This window comes from Neomonachus schauinslandi, chromosome 11 (genome assembly GCF_002201575.2).
Source record: "Neomonachus schauinslandi chromosome 11, ASM220157v2, whole genome shotgun sequence".
Lineage (NCBI taxonomy): Eukaryota > Metazoa > Chordata > Mammalia > Carnivora > Phocidae > Neomonachus > Neomonachus schauinslandi.
Window position 1 is genome coordinate 54,456,716 of NC_058413.1, and position 23,576 is coordinate 54,480,291.

Here is a 23,576-nt window from a genome sequence, read left to right on the forward strand (position 1 = left end):
AGGATTTAACTCAGGACACAGGCTAAGGAAGGTTCACCATTTTAGTGGATTTTATTTAGCTGTTTGAATGTCACTCATCATTTACACAGTCATGGTATAAATACTCCATAATTAAATGAACCTTTAATGGAGTTATTTCTGTCCTATCTTAAGAATGAGAATTTTTTAAAAGATTTTATTCATTTATTTGACAGAGCGAGAGAAAGAAGGAGCAGGAGTAGAGGTAGAGGGAGAGGGAGAAGCAGACTGCCCGCCGAGCAGGGAGCCCAACATGGGGCTCAATCCTGGGACTTAACAGACTGAGCCACCCAGGTGCCCCAAGAATGAGAATATTGACAAGAAAGAAGCAGGTACCAAGGATTATTCCCAAAGGCAGTTTATGGGATATATATTGGATTAGCATTAATTCAACTCAGTTTTGTGCATGCTCAGTTTTGGCATACTGGGGAAGCAGGGTGCTTTGATGGAAACCGCACAGGTTGGGAGGCAGAGGGCTCTGGATTCAAACTCTAAGGCACTGACTTTAGGTAAGGTACTCATCCTCCAAGAACTTGTTTCCTCATCTTTATTTATTTTTTAAAATATTTTTTTTTACTTAATTATTTAGAGTGAGCACGTGTGTGGGGGCAGGGGTGGGGGCAGCGGGAGAGGGAGAGAATCTCAAGCAGACTTCACACTGAGTGTGGGGCCCAATGAGGGGCTCGATCTCATGACCCTGAGATCATGACCTGAGCTGAAATCAAGAGTTGGACGCTCAACTGACTGAGCCACCAGGTGCTCCTACTCTTCTTTACAATGAGCTACCACCTACCTTAAAGGGTTTTAAGGCCTTAATGAAATACTCCATAGGTAGCTCCTAGTATTTGGACATATATTAAACTCACACAAAACAGAATAACAGGCTTTTGAGCACCTACTATGTGTCAGACACTGTTCAGGTATGTTAAGAAGTGTTAACTCTTAATGCTCATAGCAACCCTGTGAAATAGGTACTTTTATTCCAGTTTTACACATGAGGAAACTGAGGCAGAAAAGTTAAGTAACTTGTTCAAAGTCACAGAGTTAGCAGGTGACACAGAGCCAAGATATAAATCTTTTTTTTTAATAGTTCTTTTTTTTTTTTTAAGATTTTATTTATTTATTTGAGAGAGAGAATGAGATAGAGAGAGCATGAGAGGGGGGAGGGTCAGAGGGAGAAGCAGACTCCCTGCTGAGCAGGGAGCCCGATGTGGGACTCGATCCCAGGACTCCAGGATCATGACCTGAGCCAAAGGCAGTCGCTTAACCAACTGAGCCACCCAGGTGCCCCCAAGATATAAATCTTGACAATTTGGCTTCAGTGCCTGCAGTCTTAACCAATATGCTATCTTGCTCTTGGTTCTGTATTAGTTCACACTTTGATACTGCCCAGTGATGATTGATGTTCGTTTTTATTTTTATTTTTATTTATTTATTTTTTTGACAGAGAGAGACACAGCGAGAGAGGGAACACAAGCAGGAGGAGTGGGAGAGGGAGAAGCAGGCTTCCCGCAGAGCAGGGAGCCCGATGTGGGACTCGATCCCAGGACTCTGGGATCATGACCTGAGCTGAAGGCAGTCGCTTAACCAACTGAGCCACCCAGGCGCCCGATGTTCGTTTTTATAAGTGAAAGTACAACTAGTTGTTCAGTTTCCAGATTGTGAGATGTGAAGGCGATCTTAATGTTTATCTAACTCCACCACTTATCTGCTGCTTTAGTCCTCTCTACAGTATTGCTGCCAAGTGGTCTTGAATCTATAAACAAAGATTCCATTATGCTCAGTATACCGTGCTTACTAAATTACCAAGTTAGATAAGTAGACTAATAAATGTTAAGAAGAGTTTAAAGAGAGGCTAGAATAAAATAAAGTTTTCTGATTAATTTAAGATCACCAGGAAACTCTTCTAAATAGAGCATAGTTCTCTAAGCAATGCATTTAGTTGGTTTTGGTTTAAATTAAGAACACTGTTTTTCTTTGAAAAAAGATTGTCCAATTCGTGGCCTTGCCTTTGGCTTAACCTTGTAAGAAAATCAAGAAGAAATTTGGCATTTTTTATCCTATTTAAGCAGGCTCACAGGTGGAGAAGTAGCCCCTGAACATTTGTTGCTTACTGATTGTACTGGGGTAGGACAAGGCAGTGTTTTCCATTTTGAATATCAAAACCAGGTTTGGGGCACCTGGCTGGCTCCGTTGGAAGAGCATGGGACTCTTGATCTCGGAGTTGTGAGTTCAAGCCCCACATTGGGTGTAGAGATTACTTAAATAAATACAACTTAAAAAAAAACAAAAACAACAACAGGTTTTTCTAAAAGATGTGTGAAGAATATATAAACAGCATAATCATGGTATTATGTTTTATTCTATCCTGGAGTGGGATGTACAGGAAGCAGAACCGTTTTCCTGCAAACCATAAAGCCTGATAGGAGTGTGTTTCCATTATATCTCTTAGTTATATTCTACCTATATATGAGTGCTTTATCTTATTTCATCCTTGTGATAAGCTGCAAAGTTTTTCTCTTCCCCATTTTGCAGAAAACAAGCCTAGTTTGCTTAGTTAGTATGCCCAGCATCTCTCAGTAAGGTAGTGAACCGGGGCTAGACCTAAGTCTTCAGACTTCACATCGTGTGACTTCCACCTCTAGTAAGAAGAATGTATTGGTCCATTCATAAGTGTGCTTTGAAAATGCTTCCTGAGCATTTTCCTGATGTGCCCAACAGCCAGGATGGCTGCTGTGGAAGACAGAAGAGAAGCACATGACACATTCTCTGCCTTCCTGGGACAGACCGTCATTGGAAAGGCAAACATGTGCATGTTTGTGCATTTCACAGACTTTTGTTAAAAGTTTACTACGTGCCCAGCACTGTTGTGCTAGATGCTGGGGATACAAAGATGAATTTTTTGCCCTTGAGGAATTAGTACTATCTAGTGGAGGAGAGATGTAGACAAGTAATTATAATGTGCTATAATACTAATATAATACTTAAGACTGCTTACCAAAGGCCAAATTCGTGCAAGATATCTAAATCCACTTTCTCTAATCCTCACAACACTTTCATTTACAAACGAAGTTAGGGAGTCTCCGAGAGTTACATGATTTGCCCAATAAGTGGCAAAGGTGAGATGTATCTTTTTTCTTTTTTAAAGATTTTATGTATTCATTTAGAGAGAGTATGCACATGAGCCTGGGAAGGGACAGAGGGAGAGAGAATCTCCAGCAGACTGCGCTGAACGCGGGGCCCAGTGTGGGGCTCGATCCCACAACCCTGAGATCATGACCTGAGATGAAATCAAGTCAGACGCTTAACCAACTGAGCTACCCAGATGCCCCTCTTTTTTCTTCTTTTAAAGATTTTATTTTTAAGTAATCTGTACACCCAACATGGGTACAACCCTCAAATCAAGACTCAAATGCTCCCCCAACTGAACCAGCCAGGTGCCCCGATATGTGTCTTTAATAATAAATTTATAATGAAAAATTGGAGGAACTGAAATACTTGAACGATTATGATTAGCAAACCTGTATAGGAAGCTGACTCCCTGTCAGATAGGTGTGGGAGTGAACAAAAGAAGTAAAATGAATTGCACCTTTAAAATTATTGATCCCAGAATGGGATGATCTTGCCAGTGGTTCAAGTCACTGACTCTTGGCTATGATGCCCTGCTTCTATCTTTACATAAGGAAAACCACGCCCGTGGACTATACGTTAGGCTAGAGACTGAGGCTCGTTCTCCTCTGGTTGCCCTGGAGAGCCAGATTTGAATGCTAGGCTTTCTGACTTGCAGCCTGTATTCTTTCTACTGTACCATGTCCTTCCTCCTCTATGTAAAGAGGGTATGTGCCCACAACTTGGTGTGGGCCCCAGGGTGGGCTGTCTGTGATTGCCTTAGGGATTGAGGACTCAGAGGACAAAGTGCTTAAACTGAGGTTTTTGAGAATAGGAGTTTGCCAGATGGGAAAGTGAAGGGCATCCCAGGCAGAAGGAACCGGACATGTGGCATAAGAGGCCCACAGGCATGAGAGAAAGCATGGAGTGTTTAGAGATTATAAGTGGTTTGAGGAGAGGTGGTATAGTGGGCTGTGAGGTCAAATACGTGAGCAGAGGCCAGATCACAGAGGTCTTTGCTAAATAGTTTGAGGTCACTCTAATAGGAAGCCACTGAGGAATTTTAACTTGTCTGAATTGTACACCTTTTGTAGCCTAAAGAGGGAATTACCAGTATGAAGGAGGTCGTAAGTCAGAGCCAAGTTGCACGTGCATCTTGAAATAAAGCAAGCAGGAGAAAATATTATGGAGTTGGATTTAGTTCAGTTTTAGGCAAATGACTTCTTGATTTCCTTGGAAACTCCGGACAGGAGAGAATTGGGAGTAACTTCAAATTTGGAGTGATTAGCCTTTTGCTAGGTCATCTGATGCTTGGAAACCCTCTGGCTCTTGCCTGAGCCATTGTCCTAGTTAAACCATGGAGATGGGATTGGTTCCACAGTTCCACTAAGGATACATGTAGGCCATTCTCTGACGCACAAACACAAACTCTGGTTTAGACCTGGAACTTACTGCATCTCCCTGGAATTCTTTGGGCCAAAATAACCCATAGTCCCAGAATGGTCAACTAAATTCATCCCAAGTCATATTTATTATAAATTTATTCTATGCCAAGTGCTTCCAGATACTTTTTGTTATTTAATGCTAATAATTTTGTGAGGTGTAGCTATCAGCCCAATTTTGTGAATTAGGAAATTGAGTAGCAGAGAGGCTGCCCAGCTAGTGCATGGTAGAGCTGGGATTTGAGGGTCAGACTGAGTGGCCTATCACTGTCCATTCTTGACCTGAGTTCTTTTCCAGCAGTGTGGAGCACAGTAAGCAGTGTTGCGTATCACACTAGGGTGTGTATCAGTCACTCACTGAATGGCCATTATACTTGGGACTGGTCAGTGATATGCTTTTATTTCTAGCAGTAAGTTTTTTGCTGCAAACCCCAAAGCTCACCCCTAAGGTAAGGGAACAGCTATCTTGAATGAAGCTACATGAAGACTGTTGTTATTATAATCTCTAATCCTCACAACAAGCTACATGAAGCCCCCTTACCCTCATTTAGAATTGTGCATAGCTCACAGTATGAGTTATATGGCTTCCCAGCTTATAGAAGCAGCGGAGTAGCTAGGGACAGTTGCTTTTTGCTATCGGGCAAGTGGTCGTCACTTGCTGGTTTTGTAGAAAGTACTTGGACTTTAAAGTTGGACCAACTAGGGGCTCCTGGGTGGCTCAGTCTGTTAAGCGTCCAACTCTTGATCTCAGCTCAGGTCTTGATCTTAGGGTTGTGAGTTCAAGCCCCTCGTTGGGCTTCATGCTGGGCTTGGAGCATACATACATACATAAAAATAAAGTTGAACAGACTGGAGCTCAGTGCCTATTGACTACCTGTGTGACATCTACAAAGTCACTTAACTTCTCGGAGCCTCACTTTGCTCATCTGAAAGATGAGGGTATTAGCTACCTTAAGATTGTTGTGAGGATTAGAGATTATAATAAAGTGCCCAGTTTATAGTGGTTGGTCAGGAAGTAAATGATAATGATTATTTTTTTCAAAGCAGTGCTTTGGGCTTTATCCTATGTGAGAAAAATGAGTTGTCATCGTTTATTTTCAACAGTCATTTCTTGGAGTGTCCACTTTGTTATAGTCAACACATTTGAACTATCAAAACTAATTTATGACAAAGCAAGGGGGAGGTGCTAATGGACCCAATGTTTTGGTGGGCTTCCTCGTGATTCTGCTCACCTGTCCAAGCTCCCCTTTGATCTCCCAGCACCCCTACTTTTCAGGTGGGCTGCCGTGTGCCTCCTGGACTCTTCATTTCAACCACATTTCTACTTGAGACAGTTTAGAGGAAAGCCAGTGGTCTGAGCGTCCATTCTGTTTCCCCAAGTACAGACATCAGGGGGCACCTTTATAAATGAAAAAATAAACAGATCTCCAGCAGGGATGAGGCCTCCTCCTGCCTCCCCCAATGATGTATGGGGTGCTCAGGCAATAGTCACGCCTGTAGTTTGAGCCCATCTGTTTTCTCTGTTCACCTCCTGAGTACTGTCCCCTTGTGGTTTGCATCATTCCCAGAGACCAGCCAACTCCAGCCCTCCTCAAGCCACTTGGTCAATAGCTGTCTTATTTAAACACTCTCCCTCTCTTTGGGTGCCAGATGTGAAGTTTCAAGGCAGTAGAGGCCAGGCTGGCTAACGCTGTGACACCTGCTTTAGCAGGCAAGCCAGTCAGCTGCTGCTTCTGATGATGTTGGCCCTTTTTCATGGACAGCATGAGGGTTTCATCCCACCAAGCACACACACAGGCAGCTGAGGGAGCCTCATAAATTATGGTTTTGTTTGTTTACTCAGGGCAAGCAGCGTGGTGTAGTGGAAAGAGCCCTGCACTTTGAAGCTGAAAACATGGGTTTGGGTCCTCATTGGTTATGTGATTTTGTCTTCAGAGCACCTCTTTCTTTGTAGATTTATAATGTCTGAGATAGTGATAAGTGCTATTTGTTTATCTGCTTATTGGCCATTTCCTCTATCACGATGCAAATTTCAGGAAGTCAGGGGCTGTCTTGGCTATCATTCTAACTCCAGCACCTAGGACAGTGCCTAGAACATAGTAGGTTCCTAGAAAATATTTATTGAGGGGCGCCAGGGTGGCGCAGTTGGTTGAGTGTTCAACTCTCAGTTTTGGCTCAGGTCGTGATCTTGGGTTGTGGGATCAAGCCCTGCTCTGGCTCCGTGCTCAGCAGGGGGTCAGCTTGAGGGGTTTTTTTCCTCTCTCTCTCCCTCTGCCCTCCCTCCATGCGCTCGCTCGCTCGCTGTCTCCCAAATAAATAAGTAAATCTTAAATATATTTATTGGGATGCCTGGGTGGCTCAGTTGGTTAAACGTCTGCCTTCAGCTCAGGTCATGATCCCAGTGTCCTGGGATTGAGCCCCATGTCTGTCTCCTTGCTAAGCAGGGAGTCTGTTTCTCCCTCTCCCTCTGCCTGCTACTCCCCATGCTTGTGCTCTCTCTCTCTCTCTGTCTCTATGACAAATAAATAAATAAAATCTTTTAAAAAGAAAAAAGAAAATGCCATTTGTGTTCTGAAACAGAGATTTAAGAAAACATTTATTGAATGAATGGGTGAACTCTAAAACTACCTTGTTTACTTACTGGCCATGTGATCCTGGAAAAGTCATTTATCTTCTCTGGGCCTTAGTTTTGTCAGCTGTAAAATGAAGGCATTAGATCTCTATTTCTAGTGCTCTAAGATAATAAGGATTCATTCATTTAACAAATTACTTCGGGTGTCTGTGCTGGGCACTCTGCCAAGCCCTGAAAATATAAGTCATGAACAAGTCAGAAACAGAACCTGCCCTCATGGAGTTTTGAAAGGGAGAGGCAACCAAATAAATAATGGGGTAAACATGTATTTAAGGACCACTGTGATAAGCCTTACAAAGCATCTGCAGAGGGCACTGCGAGAGGATATAATTAATAGAGAGAACCTACCCATGCTGGGGGTAGTCTGGGAAGATGGCCTGATGAAGGTGACATTTAAGCTCAGATTCTACAGATCAATAGGAGTTGGCCAGGGGAAAGGAGTACAGGATTTTAGGCAGAGGGAAAGGGCTTATGTGAAGGCCCTGGGGAGAAGTGTGGCTGGAACAGTGACCAACAGGGAGGTTGTGCCCAAGATGAGGCTAGAGAGGTAGGCTGGGCCAGACTATTGGGAACTTTGTGGCTGTGGGAAGGATTTTGTCATTCTAAAGGCAAAGGGAAGCCAATAAAGACAATTCCTATTATTATGGAGAGCTCACTAGTTCAGACAAAAGAGAAAGTTGGATCCCCTCCTTACATGCCTGTCCCGTGCAGATAGGGCAGATATTACTCCATTTTGTAGATGAAGAAAGAGAGGTTAGGTGATCTTGCAAGTCAGAGGTGGAGCTTAACCTTTGAAATTTTGTCCACCTCTCTCAATACTCTACCACATTTATAGAATTTAGAGCTTTTTTTCCCCTCTCAAATCCTCCAAATGGCTAAATTTTAGACCTAAATATCTTGTAATAACAACTCTCATCTGAAAATTGAATGGCTCATAAGCAACTTTTATGCAAGTCTGATAGAGACAAATTTCTCCTGAGCAGTTTCTCCTGCTTGCATTTTGGGTAACTAAAACCAAATCTTTGATGCATTTTTAATTGTCCTTAGGAAGGATTCCTAGGAATAGGATTACTGTGTCAAAGGATATGAATTCTGAAGGAACCCTTGGCACATACTGCCTAATTGCCCTCCCAAGGTTGTACTAATTTTGATACTCATCATCAGTACATGAGAATGACTTTCTCACTGCTTCAAGCCAATCTGATTTCTTCAGCAAAGCTACATAAAGCTGAGTTTCCAGTTGGAGACAGGAAATACAACTAGGCTTTCACAATATTAATTGGGGAAAAAGGTGAAGCTATAGAGATAGTACCCAAGGGAAGCAGGAAACTCCCAGAGGCCTAGGAGGAAGCCAGGAAGTACCTCCTGTGGAGTCTGGTCATTCACTGACAGGAGGCACTCTTGCGTGTGCAGTTGCTGGAAGTTCAGAACTTGGTGTGGTTTCTGGCGACATAAGTAGGGTCTCTAAAGCTGAAAGAACTCTTAAAAGCACCTAGAAAGAAGAAACTCTTTTCCAGCAGAAGCTGAGTTGGTGGGCAGAGCAACGGTGAGTTATGACTACCAGCAGAATCAAGAGAGTATCAGCATGGGCTTTGTTAGCTCAGCAAGTGGGGATGCAGACCTAAGAGTCAGAGATCTTGGTGGTTGTTACCTACCCTTGGGCTGGTGTGATGGGCCTGTATCTTTATCTCCCTACAGTGCCTTGCACAGAGTAGGTGTTCTGAGAATGTTTCAGAGCCAAGCCGAGTTAACAGTAATTTGCTGTTCATTCAAATATCTAATGTGCCAGGCAATGGAAATGAAGATTAGGATAACATGGTTCATGTCCCCACAGAATTTCCAATCTGGTGATGGTTAACTACAAGTTATAAGCAATTACAGAATACTAAGAGAAGGGGTAGGAGAGGAGAAGTACAGGGTACCATGAAAGTATATAGCAGTGGACCCCCATCTCTAGCCTTGGTGGATATAGTAAGGATACAGGGTAAATTCAATGAGGACAGGGCTATATATACCTTATTCATTGCTGTATCCCAGTACCTGCTATATGATGGGTCCCCCGTAAACATTTGATGAATGAATCAACAAAGGAATGAATGAATAAAGTGGTGTCTAAATTGGTAAGCCAAGTGGAGGATGGGAATAATATTTCATACAGAGATAAAGGCAGTATAAAGGCCTGGATAGATTAAGAAAGTGTTGTGGCTGAAGCAAAGTCAAGGGAGCACAGACTATCAAGATTCAAGGCTGAAGAGGTCAAAGGAAGTCAGGCCAAGGAGGGTCTTCTAAGGCCTATTAGGGAATTTGGATTTTTTTGTAAGAGAAATAAGAAACCAAGGAAAGTTATTAGGCAAGGAAGTGATATAGTCAGATGAAAGAGCTACATGTCAGCTGTATGCTAGAGACTTTACATATAATATCTCTTATTTTCAGGACAACCCTGCAAGGTATATATTATCCCCTATTCTTTTTTTTTTTTTTTTAAAGATTTTATTTATTTATTTGAGAGAGAGGATGAGAGGAGAGAGAGAGCACATGAGAGGGGGGAGGGTCAGAGAGAGAGGCAGACTCCCCGCTGAGCAGGGAGCCCGATGCGGGACCCGATCCTGGGACTCCAGGATCATGACCTGAGCCGAAGGCAGTCGCTTAACCAACTGAGCCACCCAGGCGCCCTATTATCCCCTATTCTATAGATGGGATTATGTGGCCTACCTAAAGTCAAATAACACATCTGGGATTGAAATCAAGGCCTGTCTGACTCCAAAGCCTGTGAATTCTTTCCACTAGATCCCACTGCCTCCCTACTGCTTGATGCTCTCACTTTCATTTCTTGTGACAATGCCTTCACCTGGTCCTTGGCTCCAAGAACACCATCTTTAGCCAGGCATGTCAATAGCTGGTTAGGACAATCCAAAGCCTACAGACTATGCCACTGCTGCTGAATTTTTTGCTGTGTGTAATGGTGAGACCTTGTGGCTTCAGGTATGATTCTTCACCTGTCTGTGTTGCTTCCCTGCTAGCCTTTTCAATCATCTCCGCCCAATACAGATTTTAACACATTACACCATAACCGCAGTAATACACAGCAGTCATTTGTGGAGCTTCTGTGAAAGTGCAGACACTATCAGGAATTCACGTATATTATTTCTTTTCACCTTAATAACAATATTTTGAAGTAGCTATTATTAGCCTGATTTTGACGTGAAGAAATTGAGGCTAAAAGAGGTTAAGTGACTTGCCCAAGATCACACAGTTAAAAAATGATAAGAGGGTCATCCAGACACTAAATTCGCTCTTCTCCCACAAACAACTGTAAAATTGGATGCAACATATGAAATAATTGTTTTCAGATGTTGGACAACAGACAGAGTAGGAATATGATCCCCAACAGAAATAAAACAAATGTGATGTGCCTCATTATCACCCAGTTTGGAGGCATTTTCTAGATCCTGATGCAGGGATTTGCTAGGATGAGGAAACAAATCAGAGTTCAGGATTACTGAGGCAGCTGATATTTGCAGGTCAGTGTTTCAGAGAGAATGAAGGTGGTATAGAAAAGGAGCTCCAGAAATATGCATAGGTATCCCCTACACATGGATAGGTAGATAATCCATAAGGCCAAGCAGAGAACAACTACTGAGCTAAACAACTACCACTGTATGTGGAAAACTGAGATATGTTTGAGTTATAACTAGCCAGAATGTGGGTATCTCATTGAGTACTCCAAGCATCCAGTAGAGCTCTCAGAAATTCCAAGCCTTAAGGGTAGGGCTAATCTAGCCCTAGAGTAAAGGCTGCTCTAGGTGTACCCTAACAAGCTTTAAAATTGGTCTCAAAAGGATCAGGTTCGGGGCGCCTGGGTGGCTCAGTCGTTAAGCGCCTGCCTTCAGCTCAGGTCATGATCTCAGGGTCCTGGGATCGAGCCCCGCATCGGGCTCCCTGCTCTGCGGGAAGCCTGCTTCTCCCTCTCCCACTCCCCCTGTTTGTGTTCCCTCTCTCGCTGTCTCTCTCTCTGTCAAATAAATAAAATCTAAAAAAAAAAAAAAGGATCAGGTTCATCCACAACTAAATTATCTGCCTGCCAGAGCAAAACGCAACACCCCATTAAGGAAGACAACAAAATCCACACCCAACAGTGTAGCATCCATAGTGTCCAGCACAAAATAAAATATTAATAGACGTACAAAGAAGCAGAAAAATGTGACTCATAATCAGAAAAATAATGTAGTAGAAACAGATCCATACATGACGTTAATATTTGGAATTAACAGACAATGAGCTTAAATTAATTATAAACATGTTCAAGTCTTTAAAGAAAAGTATAAACATAATGAGGAAAAATAAGGAATCTCAACAGGGAACCAAAAATTATCAAAAAAGAATCAAATAGAAATTATAGAATTGAAAAATGTAATAATTTTTGAAAAATTCACTGCTTGGGGCACCTGGGTGGCTCAGTCAGTTAAGCCTCTGACTCTCGATCTCAGCTCAGGTCATGATCTCAGAGTCCTGGGATGGAGCCCCGAGCTGGGCTCCCCACTCAGGGAATCTGCTTGTCTCCCTCTCCCTCTGCCCATCCCCACACTCGCTCGCTCTCTCTCAAATCTTTTTTTTTTTTTAATTCACTGCTTGATCTGCAATCACAATCACAATCCCAGCAAGTTATTTTGTGAACATGGACAAACCAATTCTAAATTCTGAAGTCTGTATGGAGAGTTAGAAGATCTCCAGAATAGCTGACACAATATTGAAGGAGAACAAAGTTCAGAGTCACTACCTGACTTGAAGACTTACTATAAAGCTATAGTAATCAAGACAGTGTGATGTTGGTGAAAGAATAGACAGATCAATGGAACAGCATAGAGAGCCTCAAAGTAGACCCATATAAATATAGTCAGTTGATCATTGACAGAGGAACACATGCAATACAATGGAGCAGAAATAGTCTTTTCAATAAATGGTGATGGAACAACTGGACATTCACATGGGAGAAAATCTAGACACAGACCTTCTACCCTTCACAAAAAATTAACTCAAGATAGATCATAGACCTAAATATGAAACACAAAACTATAAAACTCCTAGAAGATAACATAGGAGAAAACCTAGATGACCTTGGGTATGGTAATTACTTTTTAACATCAAAACATCAAAAACAATCAATGAAAGAAAGAATTGGTAAGATAGACTTCATTAAGATTGAAAGCTTTTGCTCTGTGAAAGATACTTAGGAGAATGAGAAAAGTCACAGACTCAGAGAAAATATTTGCAACAGATAAATCTGATATAAGACTATTATTCAAAATATATGAAGAACTCTTAAAACTCACCAAGGAAACAACCGAATTTTTAAAAATGGGAAAAATACTTAAACAGACATCTCACCAAAGAAGATAATACACATGACAAATAAACATTTGAAAAGATGTTCTACATCATTCATCATTAGGGAATTATAGATTAAAATAACAATGAGATACCACTATACACATATTAGAAAGGCCAAAATCCAAAACACTGACAACACCAAATGCTGGCAAGGATGTGGAGCATTAGGAACTTTCGTTCATTGCTGGTGGGAATGCACAATGGTACAGTCACTTTGGAAAATAAGCAGTTTCTTACAAAACTAAACAGTCTTACCATATGATCCAGCAATTGGGTTTTGTTTTTTTTTAAGATTTTATTTATTTGACAGAGAGATAGAAGCACAAGTAGGCAGAGAGGCAGGCAGAGGGAGAGAGAGAAGCAGACTCTCCGCTGAGCAGGGAGCCCAACGTGGGACTCAATCCCAGGACCCTGGGATCATGACCTCAGCCTAAGGCAGACGCTCAACTGAGTGAGCCACTCAGGTGCCTGCAGTTGCGCTCTTTGATATTTACCCAAATGAGGTGAAAACTTATGTTCACACAAAAATCTTATGTCTACACAAAAACCTGTTCCTGGATGTTTAGGGCAGCTTTATTCACACATTAAATTAAAAACTAGCAGAACTGAAAAAAGAAGTAGAAAGATCCACAATTTAGATGGACATAGAATGATGGAGGCAGGATTTCTGGAATGACAGAGTAAGGAACTCAAAAAATCCTCTTTAAAAAATACCAAAAATCAAAAACCCAAAACATTAAAACTGTACAAAATTGTCAAAAACAAAAGTGACCAAAGGCTTACAACAAATCGAGAAACATTTATTCATGAAAAACTGCTGAACCTTTGGTAAGAACAGTGGCAGTCTCTGACGTCCTAGCCTGTGGCTGCTCCTAACCCTTTTCCCCCACACTACCACCCTAGCTCAGCTGCCACAGTAATTGTTCTACATAGAGAGGCAAGTCATGGAAAACTACATCTTTGCTTTGGGAAGGTGCTCACTTGATTTGAAAAACCCCATGCCCAGGGGCATTGAAAGAAACAGTAGCAATCTCAGTGACAAAACAAAACAAAAAACAAGGAAGGCCAACAACTCAGCTAGCTTGAGGTTCTTGAGGTTGAGGTCCTGGTTGGGGCAAGCAAGAGGACAGAAATTTTATAGGGTTATACAAGGAATGATACAATCATAGTGGGTCTTGGTAAGTTCCCACATATTTCTGACAAAGCACATACATGAGCAGGAGAGCAGAGTGCTCTGGCTAGCCACATATGCCTGGTAGAACTTGAGGCCACGCAGACAGGTGGAGGAATGCAATAGTGCCCAACAGAAAGCAAAAGCTGTCGCAGACTTGTAAACTGCCTGAATTTTGAATGTACTCTCTAACACACACATTAGATTTATCACAGAGCCATTGAAGAAGGTGTTAAGTCTTATGGGCTCAATGTATTTGAGCACATCCTCTGACCAATCATTGGCTGACTACTTAGTAATGTAGATACAGAGGCAAGGAAGCAAGATGTAAACATAAAGACAGGAATTAAAGAAAAAAAAATAAACAAGAAGGACCAGTGACTGCACATTATAGGTTCCACAGATCTAGTCCAGGCAAGTTACTAAGCAACCAACAGCCTGTAAGGAGAAAATATCCGACTTCAGAATTGCTAGAACATATCTAACAAAACCAAAAAATGAGATATGCAAAGAAACGGGAAACTATGACCCATATTTGGGGAAAAAAGCATTCAAAACAATAATATACAAGACTTAAAAGACCTTAACCAATTTGACTTGATTGACGTTTGCAAAACAGGACACTCAATAACTGCAGAACGTTTGTGCTTTTTAAGTACGCATGGAAGATAACCATTTGTATTTTTATAAAATTTAATACCTATTCTTTTCTTAAGTTTATTTAAGTAATCTTATACCCAATGTGGGGCTCAAACTCACAGGCCCAAGATCAAGGGCTGAGTCACCAGGCACCCCTTAACACCTATTCTTGATAAAAAGAAAAAAAAAAAAACTTTCCCAAAACTAGAAATAGAACAAAACATCTTCAGTCTGTAAAGCTGGATCTATAAAAATTCTATGGCTAAATGATACTTTATAGTGAAATATTGAACACTTTCCCACTAAATTTAGGAGTAAGGCAATGATATCTGCTATCATCAATTCACTCAATGTTATATTCTTGGAGGTTCTAGCCAGTGTAATAAGATAAGTAACTAAAAGACATTCAAATAAAAAAATAAGTAAATTTTTCTTTTCTTTTTTTTTTTTTTAAGATTTTATTTATTTATTCATGAGAGACAGAGAGAGAGAGAGAGGCAGAGGGAGAAGCAGGCTCCCAAGGAGCAGGGAGCCCGATATGGGACTCGATCCCAGGACCCTGGGATCATGACCTGAGCCGAAGGCAGACGCTTAACCATCTGAGCCACCCAGGCACCCCAGTAAATTTTTATTTTCAAAGAGCATGATCAAATAAATAGAAAAATTTAAGAAATCTACTCCAAAAAAAAACACCTGACTTGAGGCAATATATGAATTTAGTAAAGTGACAGAATATCAGGTCAGCATATAAGGATCAATTGTATTTACATATACTAGCAATAAACAATTGGAAAATTTTTAAAAATTAATACTATCTATAATAACATTGAAAACAGGGCGCCTGGGTAGCTCATTCGTTAAGCATCTGCCTTCAGCTCAGGTCGTGGTCCCAGGGTCCTGGGATCGAGCCCCACATCGGGCTCCCTGCTCATGGGAGGCCTGCTTCTCCCTCTCCCACTCCCCCTGCTTGTGTTCCCTCTCTTGCTGTCTCTCTCTGTCAAATAAATAAAATCTTTAAAAAAAATAGCATTGAAAACATAAAGATAACAGACTATGTGCAGGACCTCTACACTAAAAACTACAAAATACTGAAGAGAGAAATTAAAGAAACTCAAAATTAATGGAAAAATATACCATGCTCATGGGTTGGGAGAACACAGTATTGTTAACTTGTCGGTTTTCCTCAAATTGATCAATAGATTCAAAGCAGTACCAAGTTTCTAGTCATACTTTTTTTTTTAGAAACTGACAAGTTGGTTCTAAAATTTATATGGAAATATAAAAGATCTAGAATAAGCAGTCTTGAAATAAAACAGGTGAAGAATTTACATTACCTGATTTCTAGGCTTACAAAAATGCTACAGTAATTAAGACATTGTGGTACTGGCACAAGATAGGAAAGATAAGTCAATGGGACAGAATGGTAAGTCTAGAAATAGTGTTTAACTGATTTTATCCAAAAAGCAAAAACAATTTAATGTGGAAAGAAAAGTGTGTTCAACACACAGTGCTAAAAAGAATTGGCTATGAAAATTTTTTCTGGAAGATTATTTTCATGATCTTTGGATAGGCAAAGATTTCTTAGAACCCAGAAGGCAATAATCATAAAAGAAAAATCAATAAAACGGAATTCACCAAAACTTAAAGTTTAAAGCTTCTGCGTCTCAGAAGACACCATTAAGAAAATGAGTAGGAAAGTAAATATTCTTTATCTATGTCTGTATGTTTGGCAAAGGACTTCTATCTAGAATATGTACATAACACCTACAGCTCAATAGTAAGAAGACCCAATTAAAATGCAATTTAAAAAAATGGGCAAAAGATATGAACATATGTTAAAATCATTATTCATCAGCAAAATGTAAATTAAAATATTGAGATGTCGCAACATGCCCACTAGCATGGCTAAAATCAAAAAGACTGGTCACATCTAATGTGGTAAGGATAGTGGAGTAAGCAAAATACATTGCTGGTGGGAGTGTAAAGTGTAGTGATGCAACCACTTTGAAAATTATTCTGGAATTTTCTCATGAAGTTAACATGCATCTACCAAATGACCCAGCAATTCCACTTGTAAATATTTACCCAAGAAAATGAAAACACATGTCCATAGAAAGATTTATACACTAATGTCCATGGCAGCTTTATTTCAAAACTGGAAACAACCCAGATATCAAGAGGTAATGGATAAACAAACTGATATCCATATAATAGAATACAATTCAGCAATAAAAAGGAATGAACTCTACCAAACATTTAAGGAAGATTTAATACGAATGCTTCACAAACTCTTTCAAAAATTAGGAGAAAACACTTCTCAACTCATTCTGTGAGGTCATTGTTACTCTGACACTAGAAACCAGACAGACATCACAAGAAAACTACAAATATCTCTCATGAATACAGATGCAAAATTCCTCAACAAAATACTACCAAACTGAATCCAGCAACATATAAAAAGGATTATTCACTCTGACCAAGTGAGAATGTAAGATTCGTTTAACATCTGAAAATCAGTTAATGTAACATACCTTATCGATAAGAGACATAAACCACATGATCATCTCACAGAGTCAGAAAAAGCATTTGACAAAGTCCAACACTGTTTCTTGATTTAAAAAACTAAAAAAAGAATAGAAGGGAACTTCCTCAACTTGATAAAAGATATCTATGAAAACCCACAGCTAACATCACACTTAATGGTGAAAGACTGAAAGCTTTTCCTATACAAGGCTGTCTTCCTCTCACCACTTCCGCTTAACATTGTGCTGGAAGTTCTAGCTAAGGCAATTAGGCAAGAAAAAGCAATAAAAGAGACGCAAGGAAAGGAAGAAGTAAAATAAGCTTTATATTCATGTAACATGATCTCCTATGTACAAAATCCTAAGGAATCCACTAAAAAACCTAATAAATAATAATAATAAATAATAATAAAATAGACCTAATAAACAAGTTTAGCAAGATTTCAGGATAAAGATCGATATACAAAAACCAATTCTATTCCACAGATTGGCAATGAACAATCTAAAAAGGACATTAGGGGTGCCTGCGTGGCTCAGTTGGTTAAGTGTCTGCCTTCAGATCAGGTCATGATCCCAGGGTTCTGGGATCAAGCCCCACATTGGGCTCCCGGCTCAGCAGGGAATCTGCTTCTCCCTCTGCCCCTCCACCATGCTTATGCTCTTGCTCTCTCTCTCTCAAATAAATAAAATCTTTAAAAAAAAAAAGAAATTAGAAAATTTCATTTGGAATAGTATCACAAAGAACAGGAATAAATTTAAGAAAAGACACGCAAAACTTATATTCTGAAACCCACAAGATATTGTTGAAAGAAAGAAGACCTAAATAAATAGATGTTCCATGTTCATGAATCAAAAAACTTAATATTGTTAAGATGGCAATACTCCCTACATTGATCTACAGATTTAATGCAATCTCTATCAAAATCCAAGCTGGGGGGCGCCTGGGTGGCTCAGTCAGTCAAGCATCTGCCTTCAGCTCAGGTCATGATCCTGGGGTGCTGGGATTGAGCCCCATGTTGGGCTCCCTGCTTGGTGGGGAGTCTGCTTCTCCCTCTCCCTCTGCTGCTCCCCCTGCTTGTGTGCTCTCTTTAAAAAAAAAAGTCTTTAAAAAAATTTATTGAAAAAAAAATATCCAAGCTGGCTTTTTTTTTTTTTTTAAACTACAAAGAGGGACACCTGAGTGACTCAGTTGGTTGAGCGTCCAGCTCTTGATTTCAGCTCAGGTCATGATTTCAGGGTTGTGGGATCCAGCCCCGTGTCGAGCTCCATGCTCACCAGGGAGTCTGCTTGAGATTCTTTCTCTCCCTCTCCCTCTGCCCCTCCCCCACCCCCACGTGCATGTGCTGTCTCTCTCTCTCTCTCAAATAAATAAATCTTTTAAAAAAACTTACTACAAAGATAGAGTAATCAGGACAGTCTGATACTGGCATAAGGACAGACATATAGATCAGTGGAACAGAATTGATAGTCCAGAACTAAACCCTTATATTTGTGGTCAATTGATGTTTGCAAGGGTGCCAAGACAATTCATGGGAAAAGAATAATCTTTTCCACAAATGATGTTGGAACAACGATATCCACATGCAAAGGAATGAAGGTAGGCCTCTTTCTTACATTGCACATAAAAATTAACTCAACAGGGGCTAGAGGTAGGGGGAAAGGGGAATTCTTTAGTGAGTATAGAGTTTCAGTTTCACAAGATGAAAAGTTCTGGAGATTGGTTGCACAACATGAATGTACTTAACACTACTGAACGGTACACTTTAAAATGGTTAGGATGGTACATTTTATGTTACAGATATTTTACCACAATCAAAAAAAATTTTTTTAATAAAAATGTTTAACTCAAAATGGACCATAGACCTAAATGTAATAACTAAAGCTATAAAACTCTTTAAAAGAAGACAGGGGTAAATCTTTGTGATCGTGGATTAGACCAGGCCTTCTTAAACACCAAAAGCATAAGTGACAAAAGGAAAGGTAGGTAAATTGGACTTTAAAGGACACCCTCAGGAAATGAAAAGACCTCCTACCAAATGGGAGAAAATATTTGCAAATCGTTTATGTGATTGATAAGGGAATCGGATCCAGACAACATAAAGAACTTTTACAACTCAATAGTAAAAAGACAATAATCCAACTGAAAAACAGGCGGAGGATTGGAACAGACATTTCTCCAGAGAGAATGTACAAATGTCCAAAAAAACATATGAAAAAATATTCAGCATCATTAGTCATTAGAGAAATTCAAATGAAAATTACAATGAGAAACCACTTTATGCCCACTGGAATGGCTATAATAAAGAAGATCGACAATACCATGTGTCAGTGAGGACATGGATAAATTGGAACCCTCATATCTTGCTGGTGGGAATGTAAAACGGCGCAACCATTTTGGAAGCCTGTTTGGCAGTTTACAGTTACCATATGATCCAGAAATTCTACTCCTAGGTATATACCCCAAGGAAATAAAGCATACATCCACATAAAAACGTGTACACAAATTGTAATAGCAGCATTATTCATAACAGCCAAAAAGTAGAAACAACTCAAGTATCCGTCAACTGATGAACAGTTAAATAAAAGTGGTATATCTGTACAATGGAATATTATTCAGCAATAAAAAGGACAAAGTATTGATATATGCTACGACATGGATGAACCCAATAAACATTATACTAAGGGATAGAAGCCAGACACACAAGACTAAGTATAATGTAACAACGAGATGCAGAATAGACTATAAAGTTTAGCATATATTAGTACTTCCTGGATGCATGAATGAATTAATAATTAAGTAAAATACCCATGCCAATTGGATTTAGAAGGTGAAAGAGACATGAAACTACGGTAAAGCTGAGTTTTCTAAGCTGGGTGAGTGAGGGGCAGGTGGGAACATTAAAGAGACCGGGAGAGGCAGGGTAGGATCTGAAACTCAAGTCCCAGAGGAGAGCACAGATGTGAGAGTCCTTGACTTGGAGGTGACAAGTTGGGGGAGGTGAGTAATGGTTAATTTCACAAGGGAAGAAGTTCAGAAATAAGAGCAGGGTGGGGACAGCTAAGCCCTTTGCCCTTGTTTCTGGAAGAGGGTGTCTGAGACCCTGGGCATTCAAGTGGCATGAGGGGTATGTGGTGCTGGGGAAAGAATCGAAGACTTGAGTCAGAGGACCCAGGTTCTTTGCTTTAGCTCCATCTTGCTGTGTAACCTCGGGCAGCTGATCTTCCTGTCTGAGGCTCTTTCTTCACCTGTAATCAGGGATAATAATCCCAGCCCTCTTTCCCAAAACTGTTGCATGGGCCAAAAGGGAGAATGCATAAGAAAGTGCTTTGTAAACCGTAAAAGACTCATCAAATATAACGGGTTATTATTATTGCAGTGGGAGATGCAGAAGGCCAATAAAATGGATTTGGTTGCAGTAAGTACAGGGGTTACTTTCTGTTTCTTAAAAAAAGAAAAACCAGCAGCAGCAAGTACTGCCAGGTGCACAACGTAGTTTTTCCAACTTTGAGAAGCAAATAACAGAGAGGGGCCAACTGGCTCATCCCAGGAGGCCTGTCTTCACCAATTGAATCAGAAATCACGGCTCAGGGAATAGTTGCAGGCAAGGGCCCAGGACAGCAGGCCCTGTCCTGGGGGCGGTACCCAGGGGTTGTGGGGCCAACAAAGGTTGTCCACATGGCCTGAGACCTGGTCCCTGGGCCCCAGCAGCTTGGAGCTTCCTTCAGTCCCCGCCCAACCAGATGTACTCCTTAGAGTCCCAGGTGGCCCATGAAGGGTGCTGCCAGCCCCCAGGCCACATTCAGAAGCATCACCTCAGGGTTAGGCAGAGAAGTGACCATGGCTTCACCACAAAATAGGCCAGGCTGAGTTTCTATGGCTCCCCAGGTGGCCAGCCTCATTAGAGCTCAGGGCCGCACTGGGCCTGCCAGAACTGCGGGCCAAGTCCAGCGCAGGAGGCGTGGAGAGGCTGCTTCCAGTTCTTTTCAGGCCCAGAGACACGTTCCCCCAATGCCTGGCTAGAGGTGAGCCCCCGAGGTTTATATGCCAGCCTAGAGACAGTCCTCTCAAATAGTACCTTTAAGGCAGCCACGCTTTTCTCAGATTTTCTTGGCCAAGGCTAGAGAAGACATTAATGACCATCTAGTCCAGCCTGCCTGCCCCCGTTTTCAGTTGAAGAACCTGAGGCCCAGAGAGGCAGGAACTTGCTGAAAGGTCAGATCAGGGGAGCTTCTCTGAGGCCGAACAACAGTGCTGAGAACAGAAATCGAGTCTCTGGCCTCTCAGCTGTCTTCCTCCCCACCTCCTCTCCTTCTTTTCCCATTACTCGTATTTTCCAGTCTCTTCTCCTTGGGACCACTGCCCTCTCACCTCTCTGAACTTCCTGGCCAGCCCTGCCGGCCTGAGTTCTCCACCTGAGGCTAAGATTCTGCTTCCCCGCCTCTGCTCTGCACTGGCCAGCTCGAAGAGCTCACTGGCTGCTCAGAGATGCTCCCTGGGCAGTGGAGCTGGGGCATGAGGGCCGGGGGAGGGGGCAAGGTGAGGTCAGGAGCTGCAAAAGCAGGTCCAGTTCAGCTACTAATGGTTATGTGCGAGCACTGAGACCCTGTTTTGGAGCTTCTCATATCCCTCCTTTGGCTACCTTTGTTCTTCCCCTCAGCAAACACTCTTCAGTCCCTGAAACCTCGCTGAGAACTTGAACTCAGGGCCTTGCTTGTGCAAGGCATCAGGGCACAGATACTACTTACCAACTCGGCCCTGCACTCAGGTGCTCCCAGTCTGGTGGAGGTCGCACCAGAATGGGCATTTGCCCCCAGGGTGATCAGCATAGGATATGAGGGCAGCACGGAGGACTCTAGAAGCCCAGGAGATGCCCCCTCTACCCCAAGCCTGGGCAGTCAGAGAAGGCCTCGAGCTCCAGTGCAGCTCAAGGAGACATTTCCTAGGCAAGAAGGTGGGGAAAGGCATTCCGGGAAGCCCACACTAAGATGGGAGGATAAGCGGCATGACAGGATCAGGGAATGGCGCTGGATTTCATGTGGCTTAAAACCTAGGCTGGGCAGGGGTGAGTGTGGGTGAGGCTGGGGATTGGCAGGGGCCATATGTGAAGGGTGCTGAAGGCAGGTCCAATGTGTATTTTCCAACACCACCAAGCCATTAAGTCAGTTCTGATGCTGCCTACCTGGAGATAGTATCAGATGCCATGGGTTAGGGGGCCGTCCTACAAGCCGGCCCCCACCTGTGCTTCTAACCAATTGGTTATAAATTGGAGGTTCCCACAACCTCTTCCTCGGGTTCAATTATTTGGTAGAGCAGCTCACAGAAGTCAGAGGAGCATTTACTTCTGTTTACCAGTTTAGTATAAAGGATAGTATAAAGAATATAGACGAATAGCTGGATAAAGAGGTACAAAAGGCAGTATCAGGTCCATCCTTCCCTTTTCCCTTTAGTCCTGGGCGTCCTGGAGAGGCGCTGGGGCAGACCCAGCGAGCCCACATTCTTTGTGGAGTGCGGGGCCTGGTATTTCTTTTCCTTACTGAACCTTAGCATGTCAACCTTGGGCAGGGGCCATGCTAATCTCTGTATTGTTCCAACCTTAGTATATGTGCTGCCGAAGCGATCACTTCTGACTGAACCTTAGGCTTCCCCTTCAGCAACAGGGAAGATGAAACCCAATCATCTCTCAGGGGCTTTCACCCCTAGATGAATCAGGATCAACTATGGAACTTTGTATATGACGAACATGTGGGCCCCATCCCAAGCTTATTAAATCATCCTTTCATTCCACAAATATTTTTGCGTATATGCCACGCGCTGGACACAGTTCTAGGCAGTCGGCATACAGCAAGGGGCAAAGCCTCTGGCCCGCCTTCATGGCGTTTACACTCAGAGTCTCGGGAGACGGGCCCAGACATCTGTATTTAGAAAAGCTCCACTAGCAATTCCAAAGCCCAGTGTTATGGGCTGAATTGTGTCCCCCTCAAAATTCGTATGTTGAAGTCCTACCCCTCAGTACCTCAGAATGTGATTGTATTTGGAGATAGGGTCTTTAAAGAGGTAATTGAGTTCAATGAAATCACAGGGTAGGCCTAATCCAATATGACTGGTGGTCTTCTATGAGGAGATTAGGACACAGACAGAGAGAGGAGAGACTGAGAAGCCACAGCGAGAGGGTGGCCACGTACATACAAACCAAAGAGATGCCTCAAAAGAAACCAACCCAGCCAACACTTTGATCTTGGACTTCTAGCCTCCAGAATTGTGAGAAAAGACATTTCTGTTGTTTGAGCTATTCAGTCTGCCGTACTTAGTAACAGTAGCCCTAGCAAATTAAGATACTCCGCCTTGGCCAGAAGCTACTGCTTAAAGAACTGGACAAGGATGCGGAATGCAAATGAGAAGCACATCTGGGTAGTGTGAGCTAGGTAACCCAAAGCTTAGAGACATCTCTATAGGTTTGGCCCTGATGGAAGCCAGTTAGCTCCCTGTGTTTCACAAAGGCATGGCTCTGCTGGAAATGTGGATGCTACTGAGCAGCCTCCTGCTGGAGCCCTGCCCCAAACCCCAACAGGCCTGGGACAGGCTCCAACTCATCCACAAAGAGCCACATCCACAGTGCCACGGGAGGCTCCAGTGGGGACAGGCCTTGGGAAGAGCA

General features: G+C 42.1%; 1 non-coding gene across 1 annotated transcript; it reads right to left on the reverse strand.

Moving 5' to 3' along the window:
• Positions 1–22,437: 22,437 nt before the first annotated feature.
• Positions 22,438–22,542, reverse strand: LOC123326281. The gene has a single exon (XR_006540986.1). It is a non-coding gene; the product is annotated as a U6 spliceosomal RNA (small nuclear RNA).
• Positions 22,543–23,576: the final 1,034 nt, after the last annotated feature.